Source organism: Molossus molossus, unplaced genomic scaffold, assembly GCF_014108415.1.
Source record: "Molossus molossus isolate mMolMol1 unplaced genomic scaffold, mMolMol1.p scaffold_m16_p_1, whole genome shotgun sequence".
Classification (NCBI taxonomy): domain Eukaryota; kingdom Metazoa; phylum Chordata; class Mammalia; order Chiroptera; family Molossidae; genus Molossus; species Molossus molossus.
In genome coordinates, this window is record NW_023425344.1 from 122,006,781 (window position 1) to 122,025,290 (window position 18,510).

Below are 18,510 nucleotides of genomic sequence, written 5' to 3' on the forward strand. Positions count from 1 at the left end.
GGAGCCAGTTTAGGCTATCACTGAGGACACTACTTAGTGAGGTCTGGCCTGGAGGACCCAGACCTGAGCAACTGCCCAGGCTTTGGCTACCCCTCTGTCCCAGGTTGGTACCATTGAGTCCTGTTCTGTCCTCCAGGATCAGCATCCATTAGGAGGCACCCCTGGGGCCTGTTGGCAGCAGGCAAAGTAGTTTTAGGCTGGTGAAGTGTGGGCTAGGCAAACCCTCTCTTACTAGGTACACACTGCTTTGTGGCTCTGTTGTCTGAATGGGAAGGCCAAAGTAGGCCCTAGAATCTGCTTGGTGCCCATGTCTCTGCCTCCTTCTTGGAGGAGAAGATTTCAGCTCATGAAACAAGGAAACCCTTGCCTCCAAAGAATCCTTCCACTCTCACCTACCATATGCCTAGAAATTCCACCATTTGTGCCTTAGTCTTGATAGAATGTTAATTTTGGAAGGGAGTCAGAGCCCTTTGCCATCTTCTGCCCACATTATGGCAACCATCTCTGAGCTCCATCCATTCCATCTGGAGGGCCCTGCAAATCTCCTGGGACCTAGGACTGTGCTGGATGTGCCATGTGGGGAATGAAGAGGGAAAGGAGGGGCTGGCCTGGCCTTCCAGAGAGGGAGTGAGCTGCTCATTCTCATAATAGCTGCCAGGAGCCAGGCCTGGGTTAGATGCCAACTTTCCATAGTTGCTTTTCTTTTTTTTTTTTTTTTTAATCCTCACCCGAGGACACTTTTCCATTTTTTGTACAGATAGAGTGGGAGGGAGAGAGAGGAAGGGAGAGAGAGAGAGAAACATCGACGTGAAGGGACACATCGAGTGGCTGCCACCCATACGACCAACCAGGGCCGGGGACAAACTGCAACCGAAGTACGTGCCCTTAGCGGGAATCGAACCCGGGTCTCTCCGGACCGCAGGCCGACGCTCTAACCGCTGAGCCAAACTGGCCAGGGCTCCATAGTTGCTTTTCACTACCTCTGGGCACTACCTGCACTCACCTCTACTTAATCCTTGTCTGTGCAGTGACTCACAGGTGAAGATGGATTACCCGGCACTCCCCAAGCCATACATCCATGAAATCACAGCTGTGATGTGCCTGTCTTTTTAATTTTTATTTTATTTTTTAATATACAGAGAAATAAACACATATGTGTGAAACTAAAAGTTTGTCTGTGCACTCCCACTGGTGTGTGGTCCCACATTTTGAGAAACACTGATCGAATTGGAACCTCTTGGCAACAACTCAGAAGGGGATTTGGGTCTTTGAGAGTTTGAGGAAACATGCTCAGATGGGGAAGTTTTGCCCAGAGCTACACAACCAGCAAGTGGGAGACTTTCAGCCTGATGTCTGTGGCCTTTCAGTCTGCCGGTGTTGCCAAGGAGACAGGACTCCCTAGTGTCCTCTCTACTCTCGGAGGTGGGGAGAGGGTAGTGGGGCAGTTCCAAGTTACTCTTGGAGAATGTGTGGCGAAGGAATAAACCATAAACCAGAAGAGGTTGAGCTGCAGGCATCCTTGGGAACCAGGAGGCTGAGGCTCAGGCACTTGGTAGGCATCCCTGGTGCTCTTTCTGCTCCCCCTCAAGGGCCAGCCCCTGGGTTTGCTTCTTGGGGCAGGGCTGGGAAGGAAGGCAGGCCCTGGTGCTGGGTAGATACCTACTGTATGCTAGGTCACAAGTCCCTTCTTTCTTTTTATCTTCCTAGTAGCCCTGGCAGGAGGACTGGTATCCCCATTTTATGGATGAGGGAAGTGAGACTCAGAGACTTGACTTTCCCAAGGTCACAGAGCCAGTGGGTGGGGAAGCGTATTCAGATCCCCCTCTGCCTGGGGCCAGAAACCCAGCATTCCCAGAGCCCTACCTGCCCCAGCTGGTGGCATATGAATGTGTGTGTGTGTGAGTGTCAGTGAGTGAGAGCATGTGTAAGTATGTGTGAATGCGACAGTGAGTGTATCAGCAAGAGAAGCATGGTGTGTGTGTGTGTGTGTGTGTGTGTGTGTGTGTGTGTGAGAGAGAGAGAGAGAGAGAAAGAGAGAGAGAGAGAGGTATAAGTGTTTATCGCCCGGCCAAGTGGGATCAGACCAACTGTGTGCATGGTCCCCCACTACTTCCCATAATTGCCCCTGCTGCCCTGTTTTGCTGACAGCTCATCTCCTCTTTCTCCCACAGCTTCCTGTGCCTATAGGCCCTGAGGCTCTGGTGCCAATGGGCAGAGAGGGCAGCTAAGTCAAGCCCAGCCTGACCCCCACCCCAGCTGCATTCCCCAAATGCCTGCCTGACCTGAGGTAAGAAACCACCCTGGGCCACTTGGCAGAGTGGGGTCCCCAAGGGAGAGGCTGTAGGGAGGCTATTCAGGGACAGTCTTTCTGGGGGTGCCTCCCTCTTTCCCTCGCCACATGAAATCCAGTCTAGGAGGTTTGATGGGATAGTGCCACTTCCTACCAGCCCTTGCTATAGCAGACTTCTGGTAGCTAGCTCATTCTTCTGAGTGACAAAGTTTCATGGACATGTCAACTAGTGGGTTCCTGTGTGGTGTGAGAGGTCTTTAATAGTGAGCTGAAGGACTCTGTTCTTGGTTCTTTCACATTGTTGACAAAATGTGTGCATGACTCCAGGTTAGGAGTGAATGGGAACAGGTGGACTGAGATAGTCAGGATCCAAGAAACTGTTAAGAGACTGACTCTGATATGTGGGGTTTAACAAGGTTCCAAGCAAAACTCAATGTGTGGTTCCAGACACTGTCCAGGCAGGATGAAGCACAGACACATGTGTGTATGTGTGACAAGCACTGACAGCCAGGTGACCTTGGCTTTGTGTGAGCAGAACAAATGGCCTCTTGGACTGTATCATGAGGAGCAGGACACCCAGAATGTGGGAGGTGACAGGCCCTCCCACTCCATATCCCATGTGAGAGAATGGAGGGAAACTACAGCAAATCTTGAAGAGATGGGGAAGTAGGGAAGGAGTGGGAACTGTGTTATTGCCTGGCATGACCCCTGGCTTGCTTGTGACCTTGCACAAGTGACTTCTACATTTTATCTAGGCCAATCCCCTGTCCTTGACAGACCTCTGTGACCCATGAGAGGGCTGCAGAGGAATTTGCTAAATAGAAGGAATGCTGGGGAAAGGCTCGGGGAGCAGACTGGCCAGGTATGTGCTCCCCGTTTTTCAGGTGAAGAAGACCCAGCAGCAGATCAGCAGGGCAGCAGGCCTCCAACCCTCTTCCTCAAGGATGGGGTGACAGTTTCAGTTTCGGTAGGTGTGGCTGAGGCTCAACTGACACTGTCCTCTCAACCAGGAAGCTAGTGGGGGTGTAGCAGGGAGCTGACGGCTGGGTTTCCTTCCTGGGCACTAAGTCTTTCTTTGAAGTTCAGTTATTGCCAACAAAATATTCCTGCCAATCAGTCAGTCCTGGGTGGAATAAGCAGCTAATTAGTTCCTCCAGTTTAATCTGTAATTGCTGCTGGGAGATGGGGAGAGAGGATACGGTCAGGGTTGTCTTCAAGGTGACCAGGGTGATGGGAGGACCTGGGGTAGGGGAGTCAGTGAGGCAGGGTGGCCGGGCCTTGCATCCACCCTCAGCAGGGGCCATAGCAGCCTCACCACTGCCCAGGTGGATGGCACTGTGGAAACTAAGCTAGCAGGGAGCTAGAGGGAGAGCTAACTCAGAGCGGAGGCTGTTCTCAGCTGGGAAACTGGAGTGGGGCTTAGATGAAAGGATGCCTGGGCTGAGACTTAAAGGCTGTAGGATTCTTTAAAAATCTTCTATTTTTCTGGTTGTTAAAAAAATGTGTGTTCCGTATAGAAAATATGAGCACTTGGGTGTTTTTCCCATCAGTCTTTTACAAAATATATTTTTATGACATAATTGGGATCAAACTGTACTTACTGTTTTCTAACCTGCCTTTTGCACTTAATACAATAGCAAAATCATTTCCCCATCATTAATACTCTTCTGTAATGTGATTTTTTTTAATGACAGTGTAATGTTTCAGCTTGTGTGAGCCATAGCATGTTTAACCAATTCTCCATTATATGTTTTGATTGTTTCCAATGGTGTCATTATAAATGCAGCCTGGATGTACAAGATGATATGTGTAGGGCCATGATGGGCAGAGAGGGTTAGGGAAAGGGGAGGGCTCAGCCTAAGCAAAGCTGTCGAGGCAGGGGACTTTGGAGTGTTTGGGAGTGATGTGCCAAGGAGGGGGTAGGGCTGGTCATGGGCAGCCTTGGAGACATGTTGAGGAGTTGAGACTTAACTCATCAAAGTTCTGAAGCCTGAGGAAGCTCAGGTTTTTTCTTGCTCTGTCTGCTTCTCTAGTGCTCCTGTGATTAGGGAAGGGCAGACAAGGCTGGGGTCCCAGATTCTATAGCCCTTGACCTCTCACTGATGGGATCATGCCCCCTTCTCCTGACAGCCCTGCCCAGGTCTACTCTTTGCAGGAGGGACACACACACCAGCTACGAACATTCACTGACCCCTGAATCAGTGTGGCTTGTGAGTCAGGCCTCCTTCATCCCCTCAGTTTGGAGTGGGAGGTGGCCCAGGGCCCTGAGAGGCAGGGAGAGAAGCTGAGGGTAGGGTGTCTCCTCCAGGAAGCTTTCCTGACATTTGGGCCCAGCTGGTGGCCCCCTCCCCAGTACTCTCCTCCCTGTGCACATTTGTTCACCTGCACTGCTTGAACACTGGGTGGAATTACCCATAGGTGTTGGTTTCTTTCTCCCCATAGACCACGAGGGCTCTCGGGGCAGATCTAGCCTGATTCGCCCCTTTGTTCCGTTGTGGCATACACCAGCTGCTGCACAAATGCTTGCTGAAGTCATTCACTAGTTCAATGGTTCATTTATCCTTCATTTGACACAGAACTTACTGAACACCTGCTGCATGTCAGCCCTGTTCTACATGCCCAGAATCTATGGGTCAATAAGTTAGACCAGGTCATTGCCCTCATAAAGCTTAAATTCAAACAGAGTAGACATAAGAAAACAGATAAGTAATTTATAATACAAGGTTAGGGAGTAATAAGTGCTGTGGAGAAAAATAAGTCAAGAAAAGGGTGGGAACATGCAGCTGGAGCCCTTCTCTGTAGGGTGGTCAGGAAAAGGCCTCTCAGGTGAGGTACTCTGAGCAGAGATGGGAGGAGAAAGGACAGGCCCCTGGAGGTCTGGACAGGCTCTGAGCTGTGGGAGAAAGAGCCTGTCGTGAAGAGGGGCTGGGAAACAGGGCTGCATGGTGTAAATAAAGGTGATTCATGCTCACAGGCTCTTCCTCACTGCCCTGTGGACAAAGATGGGGGGTGGAGTGGGCAAGAGTAGAAGCTGGCAGGCTGGTTAGGAGGCCATGGCAGGGAGGAGTGTAGGAGATTGAAGGGTAGTGAAAGATGGGCTGTGAGAGCCCGGAGTCTGAGAACTGGTGGGTGGTGAAGCCTCTGACAGAGCTGAACAACAGGGAGTCGAGGATGGGTTTGGAGGGGACGAGACCTATTTGGAGGTGTTACATTTGAGATGCCCATAGGCAGGCAGAGAGGCTGCACAGACCTGGGGTGTAAGGTTGTAGCCGAGGGCCGTTGGGGGCTGGGCATGTCAGGGAGGGAGTTATCAGCATCTGGAGGGGGTGTGTTTTAAAGCCTCTGAGCCTTGACATGGTCATGTACAGGAGGGATCTGGGCCTCACTGCTTAGGGTGACTCTTGCCTGTGGAGCTTCCTGCCCATGGGCAGCCCTGTTACTCCAGCCTTGCAGACAAGCTCTCTGGATTTGCTGTCCCAGAGAAACTGCTGCCAGCTCACCCTCCCAGCTGCTCCTTCCAAATTGCCTAATGGTTGGTACTGTCATTCTAGAACATTCTTCAGGGCGGCTGTGAGCAGAAAGTGGGGTGCTGCTACTAGGCCTAGTTATCCCACCTTTCCCTCCCAAAGGAAGCCTCATCTGGTAAGTCTGGAACAGCCCAGGCTCCTTCCTGTAAGCCCTGCTGATGGTCACCACTATAGGCCTGCCTTCGTGTCATGTTCCTCCTCAAAAACCCTCAGCAGCTCCTTGCTGCCTAAGGTTGAAGTCTAAGCCCCAACCCCTGGCTGTTCAAGGCATTTCACCATCTGGTTGAAGCCCACCCTTCCTGCCCCCCTTCTTTCTAACAGGCGACTCTCCTCCTCCATCGTCTGTACATAGCATGCTCAGTCTCACCTTCTGTCACCACCTAGAAGGCTTTGCTCAGCACCAGCCAAATCCTACTTCTTCTTGAACATCTTCCCCAACTCTTCCATGCCCGATAGCCACTTTGAATGGCTGTTTTTCCTGGTGAGCTAGCTGCCTGTGATTTTGCTGTCATCTTCCTCAACTTGTCTTCATCTTTGCCCTCCTCATCCTCTGTCCCTCATGTCTCCTGTTACACCTGCTCCTTGCCCCCATGCACTACTGCCAAATGGAATCCTGCTCAACCCATGGAGCTCTGTTTCTAGGGTGCCCAAGCTTGACTCTGTATCAGGACCACCCAGGGATGTTATTAAAGAGAGTGATCTTCAGGGTTTCACCAGGACCTTCTGATTCAGAGTCACTGTGGGGACCCAGGAATGTGGATGGTTAACAAGCTCCACAGTTACTTCTGATGATCTGCTGGCCCAACCCAGACTCATGCTTGGGGAGTGCAACTCATGCTTGGGGAGTGCAGCTGTCCTTGCACACCTGCAGGGATGGGGATCTCACTCTCTTCAGGGCAGCCCAGGCCCTGGAGGCAGCTCTGATGTGGAGAAAACTCTCCCTTATGCTGACTGAGTTGACAGATGGAGGACTTGCCTCCTTCCACCTCTGCCTACCAGGAGCAACTCTCTATGCTCAGCCAGCCCTCTGTGTGTCTGTAGATCCAGCCATCACCATGTGCATCAAAGGCTTTGGCATCATCAGAGCATATCCCATTCTTCATCGTATCTCATCCTTGTCACAGCCATGTGGAAGATGGATGCTGTTGTCCTATTCATTCTTCTAACAAGCATTTACTGAGAACCTACTGTGTGCCAAGCAGTACTGGGGATGATGGGAACAAGCTAAAGTTTAGAGAGGAGCAGGGGCTTGTCCAGTGTCACACAACTACTGAAGGCCTGAGTCAGCACTGAAACCCAGGTTTATAGGTATATTAGTTTGCTAGGTCTGCTGTAACACATATCACAAACTGGGTGGCTTAAACAGAAACCTATTGTCTTATAGTTCTAGAGGCTTGAAATCTGAGATCAAGATGTCCACAAGGCTGGTTCCTTCTGAAGGCTATGAGGGATGATTCTGTGCCAGGCCTCTCTCCTTGGCTTATAGATGGCCATCTTCCTCTGTCCCCCTCTGTGTGCATGTCAGTGTCCAGATTTCCCCCTTTATAAGGGCACAAGCCATATTGGATTAAGGGCCCACCCTATACCAGTATGACCTCATCCTAATTGACTAATTATATCTACAATGGCTCAATTTCCAGATCAGCTCACATTATGAGGCAGTAGGGGTTAGAACTTCAACATTAAATTTTTTGTTGGGGGCATGCAATTCAACTCCTCATGGCTAGACCTAGCATTTCCCTAGCAGTACACAGGTGGTGGGGAGCATATCATGTCTCAAGGTGTGCAAGGGAATAGGTGAGGCTGCCTAAGCTGTGAGGAATCTAGGGGAGATTACTGTATCAGGGCCGTGACCAGGGCTCTCGGAGGTTTGTTTCACCTGGGTTGTTAATCGGGGACCAGAAAAAACCTCATCCCTATACATTCTGGTAGAAGGCAGGTATGCATAATCAGGCTGGGAGGAGGAATTCCCAGGGCTCTACACCCCAAGCTGGGTGACCTGGGGCAATTGCTTTCACCTCTGGTCATCAGTCTGCCTAATTGAGTTGGGGACCATCCCGCCTGTGAGAGAATGAGTAGGAAGGTCTTGCTTTTGTTCATTTTCATGTATTCACCCTGCAGACATTTGTTCAGTGTGGCTATTTGCTAGGCCCTGTGCTTCTCCAGAGAAACAGAGATGAGATGCTCATGGCCCTGGCCCTCAAGACACGTACGGGCCATGGGTGGAACAGGCAGGTGAAAATGGCACTAAAGCTTTATGCTCACTCTGGAGCCAGACTGTACAGATCTAGTCCTAGCTCCGACTTTTGCTAGTGGTGTGAATTTAGGCCATTTACTTAAGCTCTCTGGGCCTCAGTTTCTTCATCAGTAAATTAGGAATGAAAATTACATCTACCTTGTGTGGATTAAGTAGATTGGTGCAGGCCTGGCCGGTTTGGCTCAGTGGTTAGAGCATCAGCCTGCTGTCCAGAGAGACCCGGGTTCGGTTCCTGCTAAGGGCACATACCTCGGTTGCCGTTTGTCCCGGCCCTGGTTGGGTCGTGCGGGTGGCAGCCAGTCAATGTGTCTCTCTCATATTGATGTTTCTCTCTTTCTCCCTCCCTCTCTCCCTCTCGCTCTGTCTGAAGATGAATCCAAAAGTGTCCTCAGGTGAGGATAAAAATAAATGAATAATTAATTTTTAAAAAAGTAGGTTGGTGCATGTAAAGGGCTTAGAGCAGTGTCTGGCAACATAGTGAGTGCCCAATAAATATGATTCTAAGTCATCAGCTATAGGACAGGATGATAGAGGGCAGAATGAGGAGCTGTGCTTCGAGTGTTAGGCAGTCTGTGTGGTCCCTGCCCTATCTGGGTACCCTGTAATCCTGTTAACCCTTTAGCCATTTGCCACCCTTTGCTCCAAGGGCACTTTGGGTGTGGGGTGGTGAGGGAGATAGGAAGCAGGCATGCCCACAGGGAGGGATTAGAGGCCTTCTCATAGTCACAGGTAGGAATCTGGGGATCTGTGCAGGTGGGATGGGGCGGGGCACCTGCCACTCTTGCCTCTGCCCCCTGGGAAGGGGTGCCCAGCTGTCAGGTACTTGGCTTTGTTAGGCTTTCTGTTTAGTTGGCAGGTTTTGAGGAGAAGAGATAGTGGGGAAGCAAAATTAAAATTTCTCTTTGAGAAGTTGACAACTTCCCAATTAAAGGATTCTTATTTGTGAGATGCATTAGAGGCCTTTTCGATCAAGAGGCTCTTCTGAATAATAAAAGGGCTTGAGCTGGGGTTGGAGAGACAATTGGAACCTGAGCTGCAGGTGGAAGTGGGGGGGGCTGAAGATGGCCCCAGAGCCTTGAGATCTCTGATTGTGTGGTGGGGGTGGGGTGAAACTGTGTCTCCTTCTTGCACAGCAGTGGGAGTGGTGAAGGTGGGGGTTGGCATGGGGAGGGCAAAGAGAGGTGAAGGGTCTTACTCCCAGTCCCCACAGCCCTTAGTTTCTTTTGGTCCCAGCCTGAATTGCATACATGGGTATCCTTCACCAGGGACCCATTGTCTTCCACAGCCTACCCTTTGCTCTTCTATTCAGGCCAGGATGGAGTTGGGAGGAGGCAGGGGTATGCTGATGACATTCTTTAATGGTGGACATGGCCTGGACCTTGGGCTCAGGAGCAGCCAGTTTGGATGGGGGAGTAGTGTTCTCTTGGCTTCTGAGACCCAGGCTCCTCAGCACCCATGCCATGCCCACTGTTCTGACCCAGCTGGCTAGGTGACATCCTGGGTATGATGTTATTGCTCTTTGGTGGGGTACCCATCTGCATTTTATCCTGGTATCCCCACCCAGTGTTGCCTAGCTGTTTTCCTGGGAGACCAGATCTTTCCTACTTATGTCTGGGTCCCGAGAGAGGTGCATCTTCAGACCTTGCTGGGGTGAGCCAACCTAGTGTAGCTGAGTGCCTAGAATGTGGAGGTAGTGTGTTGGAGATGATGGTAGTGTGTTGAACCCTACTTACAGATGAGGGGGCAGAGAGAGGCTCAGTGAAGTGAGGTGACCTCTCAACACAGAGGGGGATTCTTGCTAAAAAATATGTCTCTTCTTATGTCCTCTGAGGCGTTCCAGTTAATCTAGCAGAGAAGCTGGAGGGGACATTGACCATGGCCCTCCATTTAGTGGGCAGTTCAGGCCTTTACCCTAGGCCCCACAGGGTCTGTCCTGAGGAATTGCCAAGGTCATTTGAGGAGACCTTGTCACAGTCCAGGTGGTGGCTCTGCTGTCTTGGTGAAGTGTGAGCCACCAGGCAGGGCAAGATGGGTCCTGCAGATCGTGTGAGGGGGTTGTCCTGAACATGTGTCTCATCAGGCTGGGAGCTGAGACACTTTGTATTTATATTCCAGTCTTGCTGCCTACTGTCTGTGTGGCCTGAGCAAGTGACCTCGTCTCTCAGAATCTCAGTTCACTTCTGTGGGACACAGACAACAGTGGAGAAGAAGGGGTCACATGGAATAGTGTGTGGACTGCAGGGCTGGTGGGTCATGTACAAGGACTGTGGATTTGTTGGGACTTGTTCACATCCCAGTACTTCCACTGGGCAAGTGCTTCACTTTTCTTAACCTCTTTGTCACCATCTGCACAAGGTGCAAAATGACACCTATCTCACAGAGGTGTGTACTCCAGAGTTCGTACTCCATCAGTGGGAGTCCTCTGTGTTCCTTCCCCAGAATCACTTAATGAGCCTGTCTTCCTGCATACCCACTGGGCTTGGCCTCGGCTTGGTGACCACAAAATGAGTAGGTGATATGGACCTTGCCTCTGGGTAGCAACCTGAAGTTAGAGGGGCCAAGGAGAAATGTTGTGGGCCCCAGAAAAGGGAAGGATATAAAGGCTAGAGAAGTTAGGGAGGGCTTTCTGGAGAAGGCTGGACCTTAGTGTTCAGGAGGATCAGGGGAAGGGGTGGGGCAGGGTGGAGTGTGGAGAGGGTAAGCCTGGTTGGGAATTGTGTGAGCAAAAAAAAAAAAAAAAAAAGACCAGGCAAAAGGATCAAGCACAGGGTAGGGTGTGAGCTCCTGAGAATAGGCAGTGCGGCATTGGGTGTGCGAGGGCAGGTGCAGTCAGAGCCCAGAGAAGTCCAAGCCCTGGATTCCTGGTAGGGTAGGAGACTAAGAGTTGGGAGTGGGACAGCTGTCTCCTGACTTAGGGCAGGGGGACAACAAACATGCAGCCTGGATCCTAGCAAAGAGCCTGATATGGGGCCAGTGAGGAGGGGTGGTGTTTAGTGTAGGGTCCATGCACAGACAGGACTCCCCAGGCTCTGAGGCCTTAAGTGGGAGGTATGAAGACCTGGTACAAGGCCCGGGAAAAGGCTGGTGGCAGCTGTCCAAACTGGCAGGAAGAGCCTGTGGGGAGCTTTGGCTAGAATTGGGGGTCAGCCTGAGAGTAGCCTCTAAGCCAGGATAAGGAACCAGGTGGTCTGGCTTCTCAAGGGCCAAGAGAGGTAGGGAGTGGTCTGTGGTGGGTTGGGGGGGCTGGGAGACTCGTGCTTATTCAATACTCACTGTGCCAGGCTCCAACTCAAACTCACTATGAACTCGGCTTGCACAGCAGCCCAGAATGGAGGTGGCACTTAGTGTCATCCTAATGAATTGAAGATTAGGCTCATACAGGCTAATGATACACTCTCCGTGGGTCATATTCTAAACCTGAACTCCAAACTTCTTGCCTTTCCAGGGTCCCCACTCTACTCTCCAGGGCTGACTTTTAGAGGCTGTGTGACCTCACAGACTTCCTTGGGTGGCTCAGTGTTCCTTGGCTTTGTCTTTCTCACGAAGGGGAGAGAATTGGATTAGAGTCAGTGGCAGGGAAAGCAGGAAGCCTGATGGGATGGGGTGCAGGGTCTGGAGGAGAGAGATGGGGTCATGGCTGGGATGGCTGTGGGATGGTGAGAAATGGATGATGGAGAGATACTAGAGATTGGCTTTGGGGTGGGAAGGCTGAGAGTCCAGGTTGGGGAAGTCATTTTGGCCTGAGCAAAAAGATACATGGTGGCACTGTTGTCTAAAATGGGAATCTGGGCCAGGTGGAAATGTGACAATCTTTGTTTGGATTTGCTCAGTGTGAAGTGCCAAGGAGCCATCCAGTCGGGATCTCCCTGCATATCTGTAGACACTCTCAAGACGTCTTCTCACATCTGGTTATACTGGCTCCAAGGTCAACCTAACATGTTCGGTCATTTCTTTGCTAAGTTCATTTTTCACGTGAGGAAACTAGGGCCTCACCTCAGTCTCTGAACCATATATGGCCTCCCTCTGACCTCTGGCATTTAGAGGAGGGAGCAAGAACTTGAGTGACACTTGATAGAGAGATGGCAGAAAAACTTGGGGAGCTTATGCACTATCTCCTGCTGATGCCTGATGTGTGTGTGTGTGTGTGTGTGTGTGTGTGTGTGCACGCGCCTGCACCCACGTGAGCTTGGCCTTGGGCCCATTAACAGAGAAATAAATTAAAAAGTATTCAACCCACCAAATGTTCCTTCTATTCTGTATAATAGAGCACGGGAACATGATTTTCCCCTGGAGCAAATTGCTACAGCTGAATCTACTCCTCCAAAGACTGCTTGAATTTCTGGAATCTTGATTTTTGGGTCCTTTCCTTTTCTGCCTCCTGTTGCCAACCCCCAGGCTACTTCCCTCTACCTTCCCTGTGCTGGGCCTCAGAGGAACCAGATTGTCACAGAGAAGGTGGAGGGAGCTAGTGGGCAGCAGCTCAGATCATGGGTACAGAGGGCAAGGGGCTTTTGGTTGCTGAAAATGAATTAAATACCCAGGGTTGACAAAAAGGACCTGCGGCCTCCTGTGGAAGCTGCCACAGACATGCTGTGTGACCTTGGGAAAGTCACTGTGCCTTTTGGGCTTTAGTTTACCCCTGGCAAAGTAGGGCTGATCATGCCCATCATCCCATGTGAATACACCTTGTGGTACACAGAGCGCTATGTAAGTGTGAACAACCACCTTCTAAGGACACCATATGCAGGGAATGGGGTACTTCCCTTACCTCACCACAGGCTTTTCTGTGGAGTGTTTGGACTCAGGGACTGTGGCCCTGCTTCTGAAATCCTCCAGGGCACTTCTGATTTTCTTAAAGCAAGTTAATTTTAATCCACTTTAATTAAACATGTCATTAAAATGTATATTTATTTATAGAACTTTTCTCTCTCTGCATATTCTGATCATTTCTGTTGTTCAGAGCTCAGGTTTCCACTTTCAGGCATCCCCCTTAGGGGTGGTAGCATGGGTAGGGGGGAGGTCTTTGCACATTGACTCCTGGCTGGCTTGGGCCAGGCTGTTACCTTTAGTAGAGGCAGAAGAGAGAATCTGGTGCCAAGGAGCCATAAAATTCTAGCCTTTACCCTGTCCAGGGAGGTCTGTTGTACTTTGTGGAAGATTCAAAGTCCTGTCAACCCTGCAACTGCCTCAGTACTCCTTGTGGAGGAGTCATACCCCAAAGAAACTGCTGAGGCTTTGTAGGCCTCATTAAGGGTGGGCCTTGGCTGGGGCCCACTGTGTCCAGCCAGCCATGATTTGGCCTGTCTTCAGCCCTAGGACTGCCCAACACCTTGTCTCCTCTAGGAAGCTCTCCTTGACTTTGTCATTTGTCTTAGTTCACTTGGCTGCCATAACAAAACCCCGTAGACTGGGTGGCTTAATCAATAGCAGTTTGTTTCTCACAGTTCTGGAGGCTGAAAGTCTGAGATCAGGGTGCCAGCATGGTTGGGTTCTGGGAATATCTCTCTTCCTGGCTTATAGATGGCTACCTTTTTGCTGTGTACTTATGTGACAGAGAGATTTCCGATGTCTCTTTTTATAAGGACACTAATCCTCTGAGATTAGGGTGTTTTGCCATGACTTAATCTAATTTTAATTATTTCCTTCAAATATAGTTACATTGGGAGTTAGGGGCTCTAACACATGGACTTTGGGGGACACAGTTTGGTCCATAGCACCATACCTGCTCCCTGGCTACATTGAAGCCACACAGTCTAGCATTTGTTACAAACCATTGGCTTTAATTTTCCCCAGGTCTCCTCTCACCACAGTCCAGGGCATACTGGGGGCTCTAAAATGACACTCTGGTTTGAACTGCTTCCTAACTGAGGCCACAATTTGGGGGAATTTCCAAGTTCTTTCCCTGGCATGCGGTAGGTGGGCCGTATATCCCAACCTCTCTCCACATCTAGTCTGCCTGTTGGTGTCTGAAGTGGGGGAGCCTCAAGACACATACGCCTGCCATGTTCTCTCCTTCAGTGGCCCACCATTGCCCACAGGGAAGAGTTCAACCTCCTTGATCTGCTGTCTAAGGCCCTTCAAACTTAGCTCCTGCTCAATCTATTTAGTCTCACTTCCTGCCCCCTCAGTTGTCCCAAGACCATGTCTTACTATTTTGTTTCCTGTTTTTGTTCTTATTGTTTCTTCTGTCTCCCTGGAATAGCAGTAGTGATGGCAGCCACAGGCTAACAGATGGGCATACTGTAATATGGGCCTGTGGTAGCAGTAGTGAGGACATTGGGAGGGAGGGATGGGCTGTAACTCACTAAGCCTGGGGCTTGGGACAGCTGACTATGTTAATGAGAGTATGGCTGGGATGCTGATGAGGGCTTAGAACTGAGCATGTTGGGGGGACAGTGGGGTGTCTGCTGGCCAGGCTTTGGGGAAAACCTCTGGCCCCTGGCCCAGGGACAACCTCAGAGACAGAACAAGCTGTCAGGGAGATACTAGCAGAGTTGGAGGCCTACCCACACAATGGTGTTCCAGACCTAGAGAGGCACAGACATAGGGCAGAGTGCTACTAAGTGTTGGCTCAGGCTGTTGGAGGCTATATTGCAAGGAACAGTGAGTCTGGTGTGAAGGAGATGACTGGGTAGGCTCAGTTAGGCCTGGTGTGCAGGGCCCTGTCCAGGGCTGAGTATGATAAGCCCACGCTGCCAGAGCCTCTGGGGTCAGGCCTTTACCTAAGTTATCTCATATCCGAGAGCATGAGGAACTTACCTTAAGCCACTCAGCCAATTGGTGGGTGCTCCAGCTTGGGCCCCCACCTTGGTCCATAAGGACATAATGGGAAGTAGAAGGCAAAGAAGGACTGCAACCTGCAACCTGGAAAAGGGCAGGCTCAGGGGCTATACTTGCTGTCTAGAAATCTCTGAGGGGCCAGAACTCCCCCTCCCCACAAACCATGGTTTGCAGTGGGTACTATCTGCTCTGGAACAGAGGCAAGTCTAGGAACAGGGATCCCAGTTAGAGCTCCAGATGGAGAGGCTGCTTTGGTGGTGAGCTTGCTGTCATCAGAATTATGCAAGTAGGGGCTTGATGGATATGGCCAAGGAGACTGGAGAGGGAATTTATGATGGAGAGAGGGGTGGGTTTGGGTCCTGTCCTTCTAGGCTTGAGGTGCTACCATCATGAGATGGACCATGACACGAGCACTGTGGCTCTGCTCTCTCATGGCATGCCTTGCCCATGAGCCTCAGGTCCAGGAGATGAGAGACCTGGGTCCCAGTGCCAGTTTGGCCCTGACTTGCTTTGTGACTTCAGCTGGAACCCTTGGCCTCTCTGAAGTGGAAATAAGGAACATTGTAGTTGTGGACAGGGAGCTGCTACGAAGGAACCTTAGGGCCTGATGCTGGGTGGTGACTCCAGCCTCTCTTGACTACTTCCTCTGCACAGTTGAAACAGGTAAAGGGAGAGACTAGAAATTGAGGAATACCCATGATGATACCTGTGACCAGGGCCAGGGCTCAGCCTGGGGTCAGGAAGCTTCTTTTTATCTGCTGTGAGTGGCAATCAGCCCTTGTAACCGATTGGAATGCTGCTGTCATTGCTGATGTCACTGGCCTGACCCAGGTAGGCAGGGAACTGTGTGTGTGGTAGGCACTCATGCCATGCTCACACATGTAGAATGCCCAGATTGCATGTGTGAGAATTTGTGTGGACGTGTGTGCATTGAATGTTGGGGGTTGGAGCAGGGCTCCTGAAGAATGCCACATAACCTCTGGCATCCAGGGGGGTGTGGGTGGAATTGGATGGGGGCTGGTCCTTAATTCTGAGGTAGAATCTAAACTAGAAGGTGCTTGAGGGGCAATGGGCTCTGGGTGAGGTGGGCAAGGGGCTGGAGGGCTTGGCTGGGTACAGAGTGAGCATTGGGCAGGGGATAAAGTCCTGTCAGGCCAGATCAGCATTTCATGTGAGTGAAGGCCCACACTTACCTGCTCATTTGAGGAGCCAAGAAAACTTTATAGGAAAGTGAGGCCCCCTCCCTGTACACTCTCACCACCCACTAGACTGATCCTCTGTGGCCTCTAACTCCCCTCACCCATTCTCCCTAGAGAGAACATGGGCTGGCCTGCAGCTCCCAGAGGCTCTGGCCAGGCAGGGATCAGAGCATGAGCCTCCCACCTTGGGAGCAGCGTAGGAGGGCGGCAGGTAGGGTGAGGGTCCCCACTGTTGTTTTGGTGGTCAGAGTTCAGGAGGGTTGGGAGCCCTCCAAGAACTTATAACCCCTTTGAAGCATGAAAGTGTGGGACTGAGGAAGGGTATTGTTTGTGAGGGCTGGGGCAGGAGCCTCAGGAGGGGTGCTCTCAGGATTTAAAAGGAGATGGGTTAGGCAGAGACCCCTGAGTTAGCAGGGCCTCTGAGTTCCGGAGGGGTAGCTGCTGTTCCAGGCGGGGCCTCTTAGAGGCTAGCTGGGCCCAAGTAAGTTTCCAGGGCTGTGAACTGGGGCCCAAAGCCCATATTCTTAAAATTCCACCTCTTCTGGGCTGAGTGACCCCAGGTAAGAGCCTTTATCTTTGTGTGTCATTGTACAGTAATAGCTCCCATCTCTTAGGTCTACTGTGCTGAAAGTTGCTGAAGGCTGGACTGTTGTGTTTCTTCCTGCATAGATCTGGGGCTGGAGTTTGGCTGGGATACATGGGCATCCAGGGTGCTGGGTGGGTGGGGATGGGGCTCAGTTTGGCCTCTCTGTTCAGATCTCTCTGTTCTAGCTGTCTGTTCTAGCTGGCACTTAATGTTACTGTGATTATCCTCCTCATCTATAAAGGACATGGGGAGGGACGACTTTGTGTGGCTCTGTGCCAAGATTGTGTCAGTTCTGTCAAACCCTGTACATAGTAGCTGCTCATTAAATGTTGGTCATCATTGTTATAATATCAGAATTGAAAGTGTTCAGAGCACCAGGCAGCCCCTTTTCCCCACCAGCCCGCCCTTCTCAGGAACAGGTACCTAGGGCTCCAGTGCCCTCAGCCGTTGCACAGACAGCTCCATGGCTCAGATTGGAGGCTGAGGCCTTGAGAGAGAGTGTAACTGCAGGGACCTAGGCTCTGAGAGCAAATGTTTGGAGGTGGAAGGCAGGGATGGTGAGAGGGAGAGACTGAAGCCCACTACCCAGTCTTCAACCTCCTAGAACCAGGGCTGGTTCCTGCTGATCAGCACTGGAAGGAGCCAGACTAAGGTGCTCTCCCCAGTCTGCTCTTAGACACATCGTTACAGTGATTTTTGGCTTCTGGGGACAGCTGGAGGTGGGGGTACTTTTCAGACTTTTTTATTGTCCACAGGAATTTTCAAACCTATCCACTCTTGCCTCATTTGGAGAAAGAAGAAAATGTGTTAATGGACCCTTCTCTGCTGCTGAGGAAGACAACAGCTTATGACAGAGGTGACAAACTTCATTTTAATGAGAAGCAAATCTCACTTTATTTTAAACTACAGATTTTTCCTCCTGGTCTGTGGATTTTGGACATTGAAAGTGGAAGTTGAGGTGTCAGGTAGGGCGGACCTGGGGGCAGGCAGGTTGTTCAGGGAGGCCTGGGCAGAGCACCTCCCTCAGCCCCGCCAGTTTGCCTGCTTACACACATCCCTTCCTTTTAAGGAAGTACATATGGCCTCCATTTATGGATGAGGAAATGAGGTTAAGAGAAATTAAAATACTTGCCCTAAACGGTTCTGAAATTTTAGGGGTTGGTGGGTGACATTTGAACCTGGGCTGTCTGCCACCAAACTCCATCATGTCACCACCCCATCTTGTTGCCTGACCCATCGGGTGCAGGAGTTCAGCCAGAATGGGACTGTCCATCCAGGTCACTCCCAGGGATAGCAAGTTCTCCTAGCCACTGGCCATCCCTGGCCCAAGAGCACCTGTGGTCACACTGACCCAGGAGGAAGGCTGCAAGGTTTCTCTTTCTACATGGATGATGCTATTTAAGTGGTGTTTGTTGCAGGTTTGGAGGTGGGGTCCACAGTGGTAGTGGGTGTCCTACCTTTCTGGTGGCCTCTGAATTGGAGGGTGGCCACTCTGAGGATTCTAACACCAGACTTGGAACCTGGCTGGAAGGGGGTGATTCAGTTCACAGAACAGAGAGAAACTCGAGGCCAGAGAGGGCAGGTGGCCTGCCCAATCCGTTTTCAGGGCCAGGGCTGGGAAGGGAGCATGTGCCTTGTCCCCAGGGTGCCTAGCTGGGCCAAGAATTTTCCTTCCTGAGTTACTTCATATGTGGAGTGGGCCCAATAGCACCCTGTTCATTTGCAGGCAGATGGCTGGCAGTGGCTCTGGAGTCCCTACCAGCCCCTTTCCCCTCTTGGCCCTACCCCAGCCTCCTGACCCAGCTTCCAGGACTCTGAGCCCAAGACTTACCTGTCCTTCCTCAGGGATCTCCATGAACACTGGGAGATCT

At 51.1% G+C, this 18,510-nt stretch overlaps 1 long non-coding RNA gene across 3 annotated transcripts in view; it reads left to right on the forward strand.

Moving 5' to 3' along the window:
- Positions 1-18,510, forward strand: part of LOC118638748 — a 106,840-nt gene that overhangs the window by 11,206 nt on the left and 77,124 nt on the right. For all 3 annotated transcript variants that reach the window (XR_004961128.1, XR_004961127.1, XR_004961126.1), the window contains exons 3-5: positions 2,172-2,287; positions 3,175-3,257; positions 17,395-17,495. This is a non-coding gene — a long non-coding RNA (uncharacterized LOC118638748). The remainder of the gene's footprint in view (positions 1-2,171; positions 2,288-3,174; positions 3,258-17,394; positions 17,496-18,510) is intronic.